This window comes from Phasianus colchicus, chromosome 22, assembly GCF_987193195.1.
Source record: "Phasianus colchicus chromosome 22, bPhaCol1.hap1.1, whole genome shotgun sequence".
NCBI classification, from domain to species: Eukaryota; Metazoa; Chordata; class Aves; order Galliformes; family Phasianidae; genus Phasianus; species Phasianus colchicus.
Window position 1 is genome coordinate 5,969,860 of NC_143457.1, and position 14,102 is coordinate 5,983,961.

The 14,102-nt window shown below is 39.1% G+C and overlaps 2 long non-coding RNA genes across 4 annotated transcripts in view; both read right to left on the reverse strand.

Moving 5' to 3' along the window:
- The window catches only part of LOC149915271 (uncharacterized), a 110,146-nt gene that overhangs the window by 78,985 nt on the left and 17,059 nt on the right, over positions 1-14,102 (reverse strand). The window lies entirely within an intron of this gene.
- LOC149915272 (uncharacterized) lies at positions 2,412-6,798 on the reverse strand. Its single transcript, XR_016459429.1, has 3 exons — positions 6,766-6,798; positions 4,007-4,086; positions 2,412-3,259 (listed from the first exon to the last, which is right to left on the reverse strand). It is a non-coding gene; the product is annotated as an uncharacterized LOC149915272 (long non-coding RNA).

The following is a 14,102-nucleotide window of genomic DNA, read 5'->3' on the forward strand; positions in this document are numbered from 1 at the left end:
ACACATACACATACACATACACATACACATACACATACACATACACATATATATATATTTTAACCTTTTAAAGTGTGATGGAAAAGGGATGGGGTGAACATGGGTCATAACAACAGCTGGGACATAAGGATGATGGTTAGATGTTATGAAACTCCTAACCTCACTGACATTAAAGAGAGGATGGCTAGTGGTAGAGCCACTATCCAAAGGGGTGAAGAATTGCACGATGAATGTTTGCTACTAATTAACCAAAGAGATTTAGTAACAAAGGAAACTGATTGGCTTTTAGTAGCTATTCAGCTATACTTGCACTGGTTGGGAAAACTCAGCCCAGCTCTAAATTAAGAGGTGTTTAAGCCATACCAGCACTGGCAAGCAGTGTGGTTAGCAACATCAACAGCAAGACTACAGTGAACTTTCCAAGGTGGAAATGACACATTTGCTCTGCTTCTGCTCTTAAAACAATATCCAGAGCTGTCACTCAGCATTATGTAAGAAAACAGGCATCACCCAACGCTGAGCACTCCTGAAATCACAAATTCACATCCAGTTCAGACAGTTCCAGTGAAAAGATTTATACTGCAGTTGCTTCCTGTGCTTTCAGCTTCGTCAGACTAAGTCCAAAGAGTTGAAAAAACGTTGATTCGATTTCTGTATTTCTATAAACATCTAAAGTTTCATTTGAGCTTTGTTTATTTTTGAAAGAAATTGAAGGGAAGCCAAGGAATTTAGTAAAACAATGATCTGAACATAACGTGTCAAACACCAAATTCTTTGACAAATATAAGGAGTAATTTATCTCACTGAGTTACACATCATGTTCTTCCAGCATCAGAAAGAGAAACAGGCAAGACTTGGGGATTGTTACTGCAGGTACTTTCTTGCTGTAGTGCATGATGGCAAAGCTCCTAACAAGGCCAAATCTAAGCATTTATTTCCATATGGAATTCATCTGTTCACGCATCTTATTTTCTTGCACTAAACCCTCCACTATTGTCACGAAGTGTAAAAGCTCCTCTCACTAAGGGCACGTTTTCTATGTGGCACATCAGAAGAAGAAACATCTTTGAAAATCTCACTCAGCTACAAAACGAGGGCTGAAAAACGCTTCAGAACCTTCTAAATCCGTACTGCTCTGGCCTCAGCACTGTTTTTTCAGATGGAGCTCTTAATTATCTCAGCCATTTCCTTCAGCAAGGTCCCCAGGAGTCACACACAGCTCCATGTGCCATTCTGCCTAACTCTGTGTATGTATTTGTAACAGCAAGATAGCCAAGATGCTACGCAGATTCTGCTCCTATCGGAATGCAACAATCTCTTCAGCCTTCACATATCACCCAGGCTTTGCTTGGAGCAGCTGAAAGCCTGGGAGGAAGGCTTTTATTTTTTAAGTAATTATTATGCTGAAATACAGGGAATTGTTTCACACACAACTTCCCTTCACAGTAATGGAAGAAGGTTCCTTACAACTTTGAGTCATGCTTACTGATAAGAAGTCAGTCCAAACAAGGCTTATTTACAACCCCTGATGATGGACTTTGGAATCAAAAGTGATGCAACTGAGAGAAGAGTGCATAGAAAAACGTTACCAGGGTTTCAATGCTACCCCCACAAATCAACACAAAGGGTTAAATTTACACCAGCGTTCACCAGGACTCAAAGAGGACAGAATCATTCCATGTGTGCTATCCAGCAAGCACATTTTGTGACAATTCATGTCCTCTCTCCTGGCGTGGCTGTCTGTAATGCAATATCATGCATTATGTGGCAGACTGTTCCCTTTGCTTTTTAAACACGTTATGGGGGTGATTAACCAAATGTTTCCATAACAAACATTTATAGAATTTCCTACACAGGTTGTAGCACTGACATAACTGACAGAAAATCCACATCTGCCACGCTTACAAATGACAGAGGGAAATTTAGACAATAAGAGATCTGGCAATGCATTTTTTCTTTTTTCCAGGTCAGATATTTTAAATTTCAGTTCTGGTCTGTGTGCATCCACACAGCAATCCTGGAGGTCTCCTAAGGTTAGGGACAGCCTGTGAGCCAGAAGGTTGAAGAGACAGACCAAACTCATTCATATCACTAAAACGTAGGAATTCAGAAGTGCTTAGGGTTTATCTGAACATCACTGTATCTACGGCAAAAACTTCCATCACAGAGAAACCCAAAGATGGGTTACTTTATGCCCGTTTGATTTATCACATAAATCAGATCAGACTCTTTGACCACGATCAAAATAAAACCACCAGAACAGGATCTCCACTGGCACCGTGGCCAATGATGGGACTATTTGTAGAGCTTGTAACATAGCCCACACCTTGCCATGGCAACCACAGCACCCCGTGCCTTATAGAAAAGCACTAACCAGTGGCAAACTGAGCCCCGGAACAATTTGTCTCCCAGTTTCCAAGCAAATATTGGTCATTACAGTACGTTATTTATTGCTTTTCTCTGTTACGCATTTGTCTCTTGTTTTTCTTTTATTCATAAGATCTGAAATTGAGCAGAAAACAAAGGATGATGGCTTGCCAAATGCAAGAATCCCAATCTTAACTCGTATTTGAAAGTGACACTTAAGAAAGTTATCCTTGCTAGAAGCCTACTGAATGAGAGGCTGCTATTTTCCAACTTCAGAGCTACAGCCTCATCTCTACTGATGCTCGCTGCACCATGCCAATACAATCAGCTGCAGTGCTTATCTTTAGTTACTTTTCTATTCATTCCCATTGTTTGCTTGTTCTAAAATGCTCTTTAGAGCATGGTAATACAAGAGTATCTATGTAACTTGTGTGCCTTTACAAACGAGGTTTTAGTTCTTTCTCCTGTTTTATACGGAGTCTTAAAGTATTCTGTGTAAGAATGATCCATTCTGCACAGCTACCAAGCTATGGAGAAACTCAACTTCAAATTACTTGATCTCTATGAAGATGGTACTCAGCAGAAGAGTCAAAAAATCAAATTAAAAAAATGTATCTTGAAATAGCACTAACAGACAGCAATTGCTTCACAGCAGTGACTCTGGGGTATTAGTCTTGAGCAAAGTCCTTCTGCTTACATGGAAACAAAATCCAAACCATCACTAAAATCGTACGCCTGCAATTTTCAAAACAGGGGTTTTGCAGAGTTTTGCCACACAGCACTTTTGTACATGAAGGCCAAGCACTAAATCTTCTCTTCCTGCAGAATTCTGTCAGCCCCTGGTACTCTCAAACTTAGTGTTCAAACAACACACAGCAGCATGCAGTTTCCACTAAAAAAAAAAAAAAAAAAAAGAAATCCAAAAAGACCCAACCCACAGAAACACTAAAAAATACCAAGACAGCTCATTTATCCTTACATTATGACAGTCTGAAATCTTGGACACCATGTACAGTCTCCATACACCTCAGAGGTGATCCAACAAAGATCACTGGGGAAAGAATTATCAGGAATTTCTCTTCATTTCACTGAGCTGCTGTGTGCACTGCAGCAGGAAGACTCACTGGGTTTGGTGACACATTCAGAAACGAGAACTCTGAGCTGACATTAGAAAGAGAATCCCACTTCCATAAAAGACATAAGTTTGTGTAGCTCACTTTCCCAAGGGACGTGATGTTAGAGCACGTGGTTGTTCAAAATTAGCTAACCTAGAAAAGGATTACTGTTAAAACTTCAGCAAATTGAAAGTGCAAAGTTGATTCTTCGTACCAAGAGCTGAATGACATCAATAGCAAACCTAGCTCATTATTCTGGAATTTAAAACAAATTCACAATTGGCCATTTAACGTGGCCTACTGGCACAGAGACTGCATTTTCCAGGCTTTCTGTTCATTAAGAAGCATATTTCAGAGGATAAATGAGAAAGTCTGGGAAGTCCAGAGCAGGATAAAGCCTTTCTGATTACTGAGTTTGATTTATCTTCTGGTCAGTACATAGCAGTTGATCATGTATTTGATAATGGACACAATACATCTTCTTTCTGACTAATAAAGAAATAGGCAGGTGTGTATTTACTTACAGAGATAGCAGCAAGTGATACTATGGAGCCAACAGATCCACAACACTTAACAAATCAGTTCTTCCACAGCAAGGGACTTTCTATTAAAATCAAATAATAGCATGCAGTAATAATCAGGAAGATCTCCTGAAAGCAAGATGCAAAGGAACAGAACTACCATTCAGTCACATTGCAAGGTGCAAAACTCAAAGTCCCTGGATGCTACTGCCAAGGCAGCATCCCTTGCATTATTTTACTTTGCAATCCCTTGCCTTACCTTTAATCACATTTCTGTTTCCCCATTCACAGAGGTACAAAACCACCCTTACAGGGAGGAAATTCAAAGGTTAACGACCAGACAGAGAGGAGTTATCACAGGGTTACCAAGAACTTTCAAAGATCATGTTTTAACATTCTCAGTTTTGTTTTCTTTTCCTGGAAAAATTCAGGAGTTCAAAGGCAGGTGAGAGCATCTGGCCCAAGAATGAACATATCGTGGACCAAAAGCACATAGCAGTATGAAAGAAATAAGGGAAAACTGGGAATGAGGCATTTTTAATGGTGAAAGAGTAAAGCAAAACCTCGAGACATTTCAGTACATGAACAGGGAGAAGTGAAAGGAAAAAAGTCACAACGAAAAGCAAAACAAAGTATGGAAAGCATTGTACAATTCCAGTGCCAAAACCTGTTACATCTGCTAATAGGAAACTGTAATCGAGTAGACAGCATCACAACTTGTGCTACCAGGAGCATCATTCATTAGCATATAAAACCACCTCTCAAGACAGTGTACAGATAAAACAGCAGAGATACCCCAGTGGTGATTTAAACAATGACTTACGGTAATATAACATTTTAATAATAGCTAGCATCTCTCTAGGAGCCTCTCTCTCAAAAGATCTCAGGTAATAATGAAAATAATAGGCCGAGTCCCACGTGCATGCAATCACATCTCCCTTTAACACACACGAGCAGCATTAATAGCCCCTGTGTGCCTGCTGGTAGATGTAGAACTGGATGAGCACCAACGCAAACACAACTCCCATGAAAAGCTGCCCTGACTGAGGCTGACAAACAGGCTCAAACTCTGCAACAGCAACAGAGGAAGTTCAGCTGAGGACTCACTGAGATGGTCCACACAATGGAAATAATGCTAAAGGAGCACCCAGTCTGACCTTTGTGTCTCTTCATATGTGAATCTTCAGTGAGACCTGGATTTCAGGCTGCTGCTGTGGACACAAGTCCCGAATCATCAGATAAACAGCATTAATCCTTTAATGTGAACATCTGAAATGTTTCTCATCACAGGTTTTGTATTTAGTTTTGTTTTTTTTTGAGTAAGTGTAAAGGCTGTCAGAATGGTAAGCAGACATAAAAAGAAATCAGGATCCCACAGACTAAGATAGGTACATTTTTAAAAGCTTCAAGAGCAACTGAATAGAATTCATGAATGAATTACTACAGTTCTTTGAGTAATCAATCCCAATCACTACTAACAATATAACTTTCCCTTCAAAGAATTACTTTCACCTTATAAAGTCAAATCTTGTAACCCCTTTAATCTTTAATAGAGCCTGCAACAATTACTAGAAGGCAATAGAAGGATCTACAAATTAGAAGCCCTGGGTGATTATCTTTTTTTCCAACAGACTCTTTTGACTATCATAAATAATAGTAAAATTACCATAAAAATTAATAATACTGCACTTAAAGAAAATCATTATGTAAAGGTTTATGAATTTTGCAGCCATTAATAGACATAAGTTAACGAGCCATAGACTTTCCAGAATGTGATATCAGATATTTTTCCACCAATGAAACTTTCAGAGTTCCAAATCCTTCAGAGGTCACTGACTTCAAAAATAGAATAGAAAGTTACTGGGTAATACTAACATGGGTACAAACGAAACAGAAAAGCATCACACAATGCCATGGGAATCATCCCATAAAACAGGGAGATCCGCCTTGTCAGCAACTTGAGAGGAATAAATACAGAATTAGAGTTTAAAATGAACACGATGCATTTTGAACACTGCATATTTTACATCTACCTGTATGCAGATTCACAGCTTTAAGCTAGGGAGGAAAGGCAGAGCCATTTTCACATGGGGTAGCAGAGCTAAAGCTCAAACTTCAAAAACCAGGGCTGCAGACATCAAGTAGGGGAGAAATTAACAACACCCCTTAAGGAACACCTCCTATTTTTTGTTTGATATTTTGTAAAGAATCTGCTCTTTGACCACAGAATTGTTAATAAAGCTGATATTCCACTCCATTATTCTCATTCATGTATGTAAGTGATGATTAAAGCAGCATAAATATCAAGGAAGCATGACTCCTATAATAAATTTTTTTTGGTCAGTTATGTTTTTGAAGAAATGGCAAAGACTTAGTATTTTTTTAAATCACTAATAAAGCTACAAAAATTATATATATATATATATATATATATATATATATAATTATTATGTCTTTTAAGAAAGTACTTATCCAGTGCTGCTTGGTCAGTAATTACTAGTTCCATGACTTAAACAAACAGGTGCAACTTTGCTGACATAATTCAATGACATTGTTCGGCATGAACTGAGGTCTGGCTTCAGGAAATGACATAATATTTTCAGAGAGCAAATCGCATTGCTTCTCCTGTTTCTCTACGTGTAACACAATGGAAATTACAGCAATAACAGCAGAGCAGTAAGGTCCAAGGCTGCAGCAAGAGAGGATCTGCTCAAATTCAACAACGATAGGCAGCATAGAAATAAAGGAAAGAAGCTGCTTACCTTTGGAAGATCTCAGGTATGCAGGGATCTCCAGCAAGATCCCCTTGTCTCCACTGCCAACCCTTAAATGAGGGCTGGGAAGGGGTGGATCCTGGCTCCAGCCCTTCTGATCACTCAGCTACATTGCATGCACCTGGGCTCCCCTGGGCTGGCCCTGCCTTCCCACCAGGTGCTCCATCACTGGTGCAAGCTGTGACTTAGCATTTCTGCTACACTGGGGCCTGGATACATGCCCTCATTTACACTTTATGTTATTTACTTATATTTATGCTAATAACAAAATTCAATGAACGCTTCCTTCCATACATGACTTGATTTCTTGGTGCTAAGAGTAGGAAACATAGGCTTCCACAATCGTGTTTATAACCATAGGCAAGATAAATAACAGTTTTAGAGAATGCCAGAAACAAGTGAATTCTAATTAAAATTGCACTTAAACTTGCAGAAGCACGACACATCAGACAGTTACTCAAGATACTGAAGATATATGTTTCAAAATAAATAGTTTTAGGATGATTGGACTGGCTTATTACTAATCTTAGAAGTGATTTAAAAATTGATATAATATTCATGATCAATACATCCATGCCTGAAATTACACTATAAACCAGTTTCTACAGCATTTCAGTTGATGAACGTGATAATATAGAAAGGAAAAAAAGAAACTCTTGACCCTGTAATGCCTTAGGATTCTTTATGAGGTGCTGATCCTTTTATAGCTTGTATTCTTTGGATGTCACCTAAGGAGCAGAATAAGATTATTGCTACTCATAATAATGCTTATATATATGTTGATATTAGCTTGTTATTATTAGCTCAGAAGACAGTTCAGGACTCTTCCTCCTCCTGAAATGTTTGCTGTGTTAGCTTTAATGTGATACGTTTGGCCACTATCAAAACAATATCATAGCAAAGTTCAGATCCTGTATTCTGTTTTTAAAGGTATTCAGCCATGTTGCCTTGTTTGTCTGAATAGGTCAAGTATTACCCACGTGTACACTACTCAAAGATGTTTGTGATAAAAAATTGGAAAAAATAATTATAAAAAGCATCTCCTGAATCAGTCACAACCATATACTATATTCTGTTACAAAGCCATTTGAGAACGGCATACGATTTAACATACAATAATTTGTATGACCTAATTGCATCATTCCATTTGAGATGGCCACCTCATCTTAAATGTACTTACACATTCAAACTTTACACCTATGATTTTTAACGATAAAAAAAGTGTAAAAGATAAAAATTGCTTCACTTTAACTGGGGGAAAAAATGGCGTCAGATACGTCCCAAGAGACAAGTTAAAGATTCAGAAGTCAGGGCTAGGAGGGAAAAGGAAGATAAATAATTTAGCACTAAGAATAACTAAAGCCTGTCAGTCTGCCAGCTTTAAGAGAAATAAAAGGGTTTACAAGGATCCTAGGAGTTCTTACAGAACCTCTGGGGTTTTGAAAAAATAAATCCGGAACAAGAAAAGAGTTCAAAAGTATTGCACATAAGTAGATTTTAAAGGCACTGATTATACCGAGAGAATATGGTGTGTGAAGATTCCTTAGCTCAGAATTAGGCTTTACTCTGGTGTCACATTTACCCCCCTGCATCTTCACGTCGTGCACCAGCAGCAGGGCAGCCTTTTTGGCAGAGCCCAGGGCAGATGCACTTACAGGAGGCCAAAACACATCAGTATCATTTCAGATGACCCTATGCTTGCATTAAGCACGCAGCCACCGCACAAGATACACGCAGTTGTTTCTTTACAGATGAACCACGCATTCACATTTAAATACAAAGAAAGAATTCTGACCGCCTTTGGGCTGAATAATTTTTGCATCATCTCGGGATGTCAGCATTCACAGCAAATAAAAAGCTTAATGCACCTTGGCCACTACTTCTTCCTTCGGGGAGGGGAAAGCTTAGCGTGGTTTTCTTCTGCTTTAGGTGTATCTTTTGTTCCTATTGCTTTTTGCCATAACACTTCATAGTGAGGTCCTTTGAACTGCACAAAAATAGGAGTTAAACAGCAAAACCTGCACCCACGTGAAATATTTTAATTTTATATCATTACTTTTTACATCAAATGAGGATGTAACCTTGTACTTCATTGCTCATACAATGTTAACTGTAGGAGAATCACAGAAAGGAACCAAGTTCATTTCAGTCATAAAGCAATTTTGAATTGCATTGATTACAGTGATCAGTCTATCACTTTAATGTCATCTCAGCTAGCATTTATTAAAAAGACATACATCTGACAACCCATTGATCCTTCACGCTGCAGCTGAGCTAAAAAGTCTACTTGCAAAGGAAAATTACTTCTTTAATTAGAAATGGAGTATCATTTTCTTTTTTCTTTGTTAGAACTTCAGCAGCCGTGGATCAAATATATCACGGGAGGGGCTGCAGGATCTGCCATCAAGTTTGATTTAAGTCTTCACAGTTAATCATTCAAAATTGCACGAAGGAGCACTTGAGCTGGGAAAGAAAACAGGCACACTGCACCTGTATGAAGGTACCCCAGCTCACAGCCCCCTAGGAGGGGCTCAAAAAGTGAATGCTTTACATCTTGGTGGGCTCTATGGTACTGCTGTGATTTGTTTTCACACCATTTGTACAGTACTTATCCGTAAAGCTTTGAATAATACTGCCTTCATCTGAGCAAGCTATTAATTCCCTTAAAACGACAGACACAAATTTGCATTCCTGTTCCAAGTTTCCCCAGGGTACAATTTGAAACTTCCAAGTGACGGATCCTTGCTGCTTTGTTATAACCTCTCTGTGGCACTGTAAAGCATCACAGATGATGACGATGGCTGCTGAAGCCCCTCAGTATGCATTTCCAGCCTGTACGCAAGGAACAGGAGTCTCAGTATCCAGAACTACTGCTCCAAATATGGGATGCAGTTGCTGTACAGAAAGAATGACTTCTATGAAAAAGTTAATGGATGGAATTCATAACTGCTCCAATTCCAGAATACGGCGTAGGATGATGCTAATATCATCTAATAATATCAGGATCAAAGATGAGTGGAATAAAAATTCCGATTTTAGATGCTCTTTATCTGCAGGTGTGAATGTATAATGAATTCTCACCACTGGTTCCCTATTATAAATCCAATGATTTGGTAGTCTATCACAGCATTTTTCTATGATTTTCTTTAGGCACAGCCTTCTTGGAATATATGTCAAAACAGCAGGGTTCCAAAACGTTCTTCTAAATGGTCTACTTTGCAAGACAGCTTCTAAGTGTGACCCAAATAAACCTTATCACCACTCTTCAAATACAAAACATGAAAGAAAGAACCCTCAAACAGTTTACTTCAGTCGGCGTTTCTTTATTTCTTTTTTACTACTTGACACTGATGCTGAACAATTTATTCCAAGACAAAGCACATTTAAAACCCAGGTTAAATGAAAGACACTTTATTGTATAGGATGCAGGCTTGCACCAAGCCTGCTTCTCAGCATTGCTTTCTTAGAGTTGTTGCATCATTTGGTGTCATCTCAGTTATCACAGCTTTAATCAACTGAATTGCTCTACTTGCACATTTCTAGTGCAGAAATCTCTAAATTAGAAGGCAGAGTTTTTTCAGCAGACAAACCCATCCTCAGGCAGATCACAAGGGTCAGGATTTAACAAGATCCAAGATAGGGAACAAGGCCAGGCCGTTCTATATATCAACTCAACATTAGATCATTTTACTGGTACAGAGGGGAATTTGATTACAATTTATATGGATGAATCACTGTTTAATTGGGAAGCATTCACGTGAAAAAGCCACATTGAAAATGCGGAGGTGATCACTGTCTTCAAGAAAACAGCTCTGACTTAAGGCAGGCTCCAGTTTCAACACAGTTTTTGTCACAGCACAACGTGCCTTGCTGCAAACATTGAAGATTAGCACCATGCATAATGGAAGCTTGCTGAGGTGTACATAAAAGTGAAGGAAAAGTCAGCATAAAGAGAGTTAATGGCGGTTTGTTCCCTCCTCAGTCTAGGAACTCTTCCATATGCTGTGTTCTATTTATTATTTCTGCATTGCCTCAGTAGGGAAATATTCACACTGAGCCACAGGGATTAAAGACTGAAGCTCTAGAGAAGTCAGATCACATCCGTCACATCCAGCTGTTTTCAATTCCAACACCTCACACCTGCTTTTATTTATTATTCCTTGGCTAGACAAGACAGGGCTCATTTTTCAAGCCTTAAAAGCTTTCTTAAGAAACAAAAGACACAAATCAATCTATTCCTTTCCCTTTGCATACCTGCAGTAGCACGCTAAATTGACAAGGGAACCAAGGAGGGGCACGGGGAGGACCTGCTCTAACAGAGCCTGGACAGCCCATTGCAGCCCCACAGACAGGACAAGTGCTACAGCTACAGAAGCTTGCTGCAAGCAGACTCTTAACCCCATTTACTACTGCAAATTTTAATTACTTTGTTTTTTCATTTACAATGGAGTTGGACCAAACGGATCACGCGGCAGGGATCTCCACTTCTACTTGTTTCCTCCATTCCACAGAGCTTTGCAAACAAAATCACCTTCCTGTTCCCCAATAAGAGGTCACACTGCTCAGCATTCAGCTGTCCTTTCTAACCATTTAATTTTTTCAGAGATGGACTCGTAAGTCACTCTTTTTTGCAATCTTCCCTAGTGCCACTGGCTAATCTAACATCAGGATCTGACTAATTAACCACTCAGTAGTAATTGTTCAGCTCCACTTAAGGTATGAACGAGATGTAGCAGACAACCGTGTGCTTCCTGCACAAAGACTCTCACTCTTCCATTTGCAGTTGTTGTTCTCACATTGGTTATTGCATAAGATCACAGAGTACGTCTCCCTCCCTGGACAAACTCAGCAGCCACCTGGATGAGTCCTTGGCAAGAGGCTCCAGGTGAGGATGTGGCAGTTTCAGGGAGTCCATTCCAACTACAACCATTGTGAGATTTCAAGTTCTCGCACAAAAGCTAGCACTGAAATGCATTTTGATATTACAAGTGATAATACTTCATTAGGAGATGCTGAATGCATTTAGCTTTCAAAGGCATCTCTGCCCTACTGCTCTTTAAAAAAAAAGAACACAAGAACCACCATCAGTCTAAATTCAGAACTGAACGAATTCATTGAAATCTGGATAGCACGTAATAAAACACACCTATAGAAGTCATCACTGATGTGCTGTAAATGCTACCCAGTTTTTTGCAAGAATAATGTACACTTACTAGACAGACATCAAGGCAATTGCCCATGATACAATGTTAAAAAAAATAGATTGTATGGTTTGCAGTAGCATCAAATCTCTATTCAAGTGTAAAAAAATTAATTGACTCCATCTGTATTGGCCTAATGACTGATTAAATGACTAATCACGGAAGTCTTAATTAAAATCATTTTTCTGTACAGCAGAAGATGGAGGGAGGAAGGCATTCATTAATGTGTTATAATGTATGTCAGATTCCATTTGTGCCATTTACTAACAGCCATCAAATGAGTAATTACGCACAAGGTCATTCTGTAAACTTTCTGCATACATCAGGCTGATTGGATTAGGGGTTGGTGCTTGGCTAGGTTCTGCATGTGGCTGCATTTTTTCATCACAAAATAGGTAATTAATATTGCTCAGAATAAGTAATAAGGGAAGTTGACATTTCCTCTTCCATCTTCTCACCAGCCAATCCAATCCAAGATTAATACACGACTTTCATATCTCGTTGGGTAAAGCCCCATTCCTCACACATTAAATCAAGCCCATCCTGCTCAGCTCGCTGATGTTCTTCATGAATTGACAAGAACTCCATCACACTACGAAGCTCTGTAATGCGAGGAATTTCTCCTGCATCAATCAAACGACTGGGTGAATTCAAGAATCCTCCACGTAAAAGGAAGAGATCAGTATAAAACTACAAGATTATATTAAATTTATTTACCGCCCACTTGACTACACTGATGCTTAGAGAAAAGATAGCAAGCTGCTTCTACCTCAACATCTGAGACCAGTCTATTTATAACAATGTCTTTAAAAAGGTAATGAAAAAGTAATGAGTCTTGAGCACCAGGTAGAACAACTTTCTACTTGCTTGCAACTTGTGCCCAGGATCTATATACGTTTTAATGGAAATGCACATAAAATGCACGTGCAAAGTATAAATCATAACAGAAATACTTGGCTTACTGCTACCCTGAGGGTTCCAGCAAGTCTTCAGTGCAGCTTCAGTCTTCTGCCCTATCATGAGTTGATAACAAGTTGTATATCTCAAATGACAATACCGTGTCTTGTGTATAAAGCAAATGTTTTTATAAAGCTAAAACAAAATACATCTTAGGTAGCCTATTATCAACAAACATCCAGCTCTGTAAACAAACACTACTTTCCTTCAAAATCCTGAAATAAAGTGCACCATTTACATGAGTTACAGCTGCAGAATTAGGCCCCAATTAAGTTCTTCTGAAACAATTCTACCAGCTCTTAGCACTAGAATAAGTTTCTTAAACTTCTGTTGCCTGTTTTTTCCCCCCATCACTGTTCTGACCAATAATCCTGACAGAAAAGAAATCTTTGCACTGACACTGAAAACAGACACCCTCCTGTGAACGTGTTGTGTTGCTTTAAAGCACACCCTCCTGATTAACAACACAGACAGAGAACTTAGAGACAAAGAAAACGAACCTGAAGTCACAGCTTCAGACCTGAAGATATTTTTATGAAGCAATTCAATGCAATCTGCACTGCTCTGCCAATGCAAATGCAAACTGCTGCATGACTGCCTAAATTACAGGGTGGTGTGCCATTCTTAATCTCCGTAGAAATGTAGGAGTTCCTGTTTCAATCATTTCTATTGTTTGAAACGTACCAGAAGACAATGAAGTGACTGCCACAGCAGGCAGAGACTGACTTCTAGGTGAAGCTAATTAATGACAAAATATGACTTAGTGTAGATTGGAACGAATTACTGGATGGTGGTGAAGACCAGCGCGTGAGACAGCTGCAAGTACATGAAATGACCTGCCTGAAATTCCAGCCTTGTTTTCTTCCTGTATATATTGATCATGTAGCTTATTCAAGATCTTTAATTGCACGAATATTTAAAATAAAGCAAATCATCTCAAGTGCCTTGAGTGGGCTCCCTCCCTGCGCAGGCATAGGGTATAAAAGTGCACTTGACTGAAAGACAGCCTTCCTTCTTTCTCTCTCCTTAAGGTTTCACAAAGAAGTTTTATTCCTTCAAGTGCTCGGAAAAAATGCTGGAGTATCTTTGGCCCAAAGGCAGACAATAGAAGCTCTGGGAGACAGGGAAATTCGTACCTCCCAAGGACACTTAACAGCAAAATGAAAC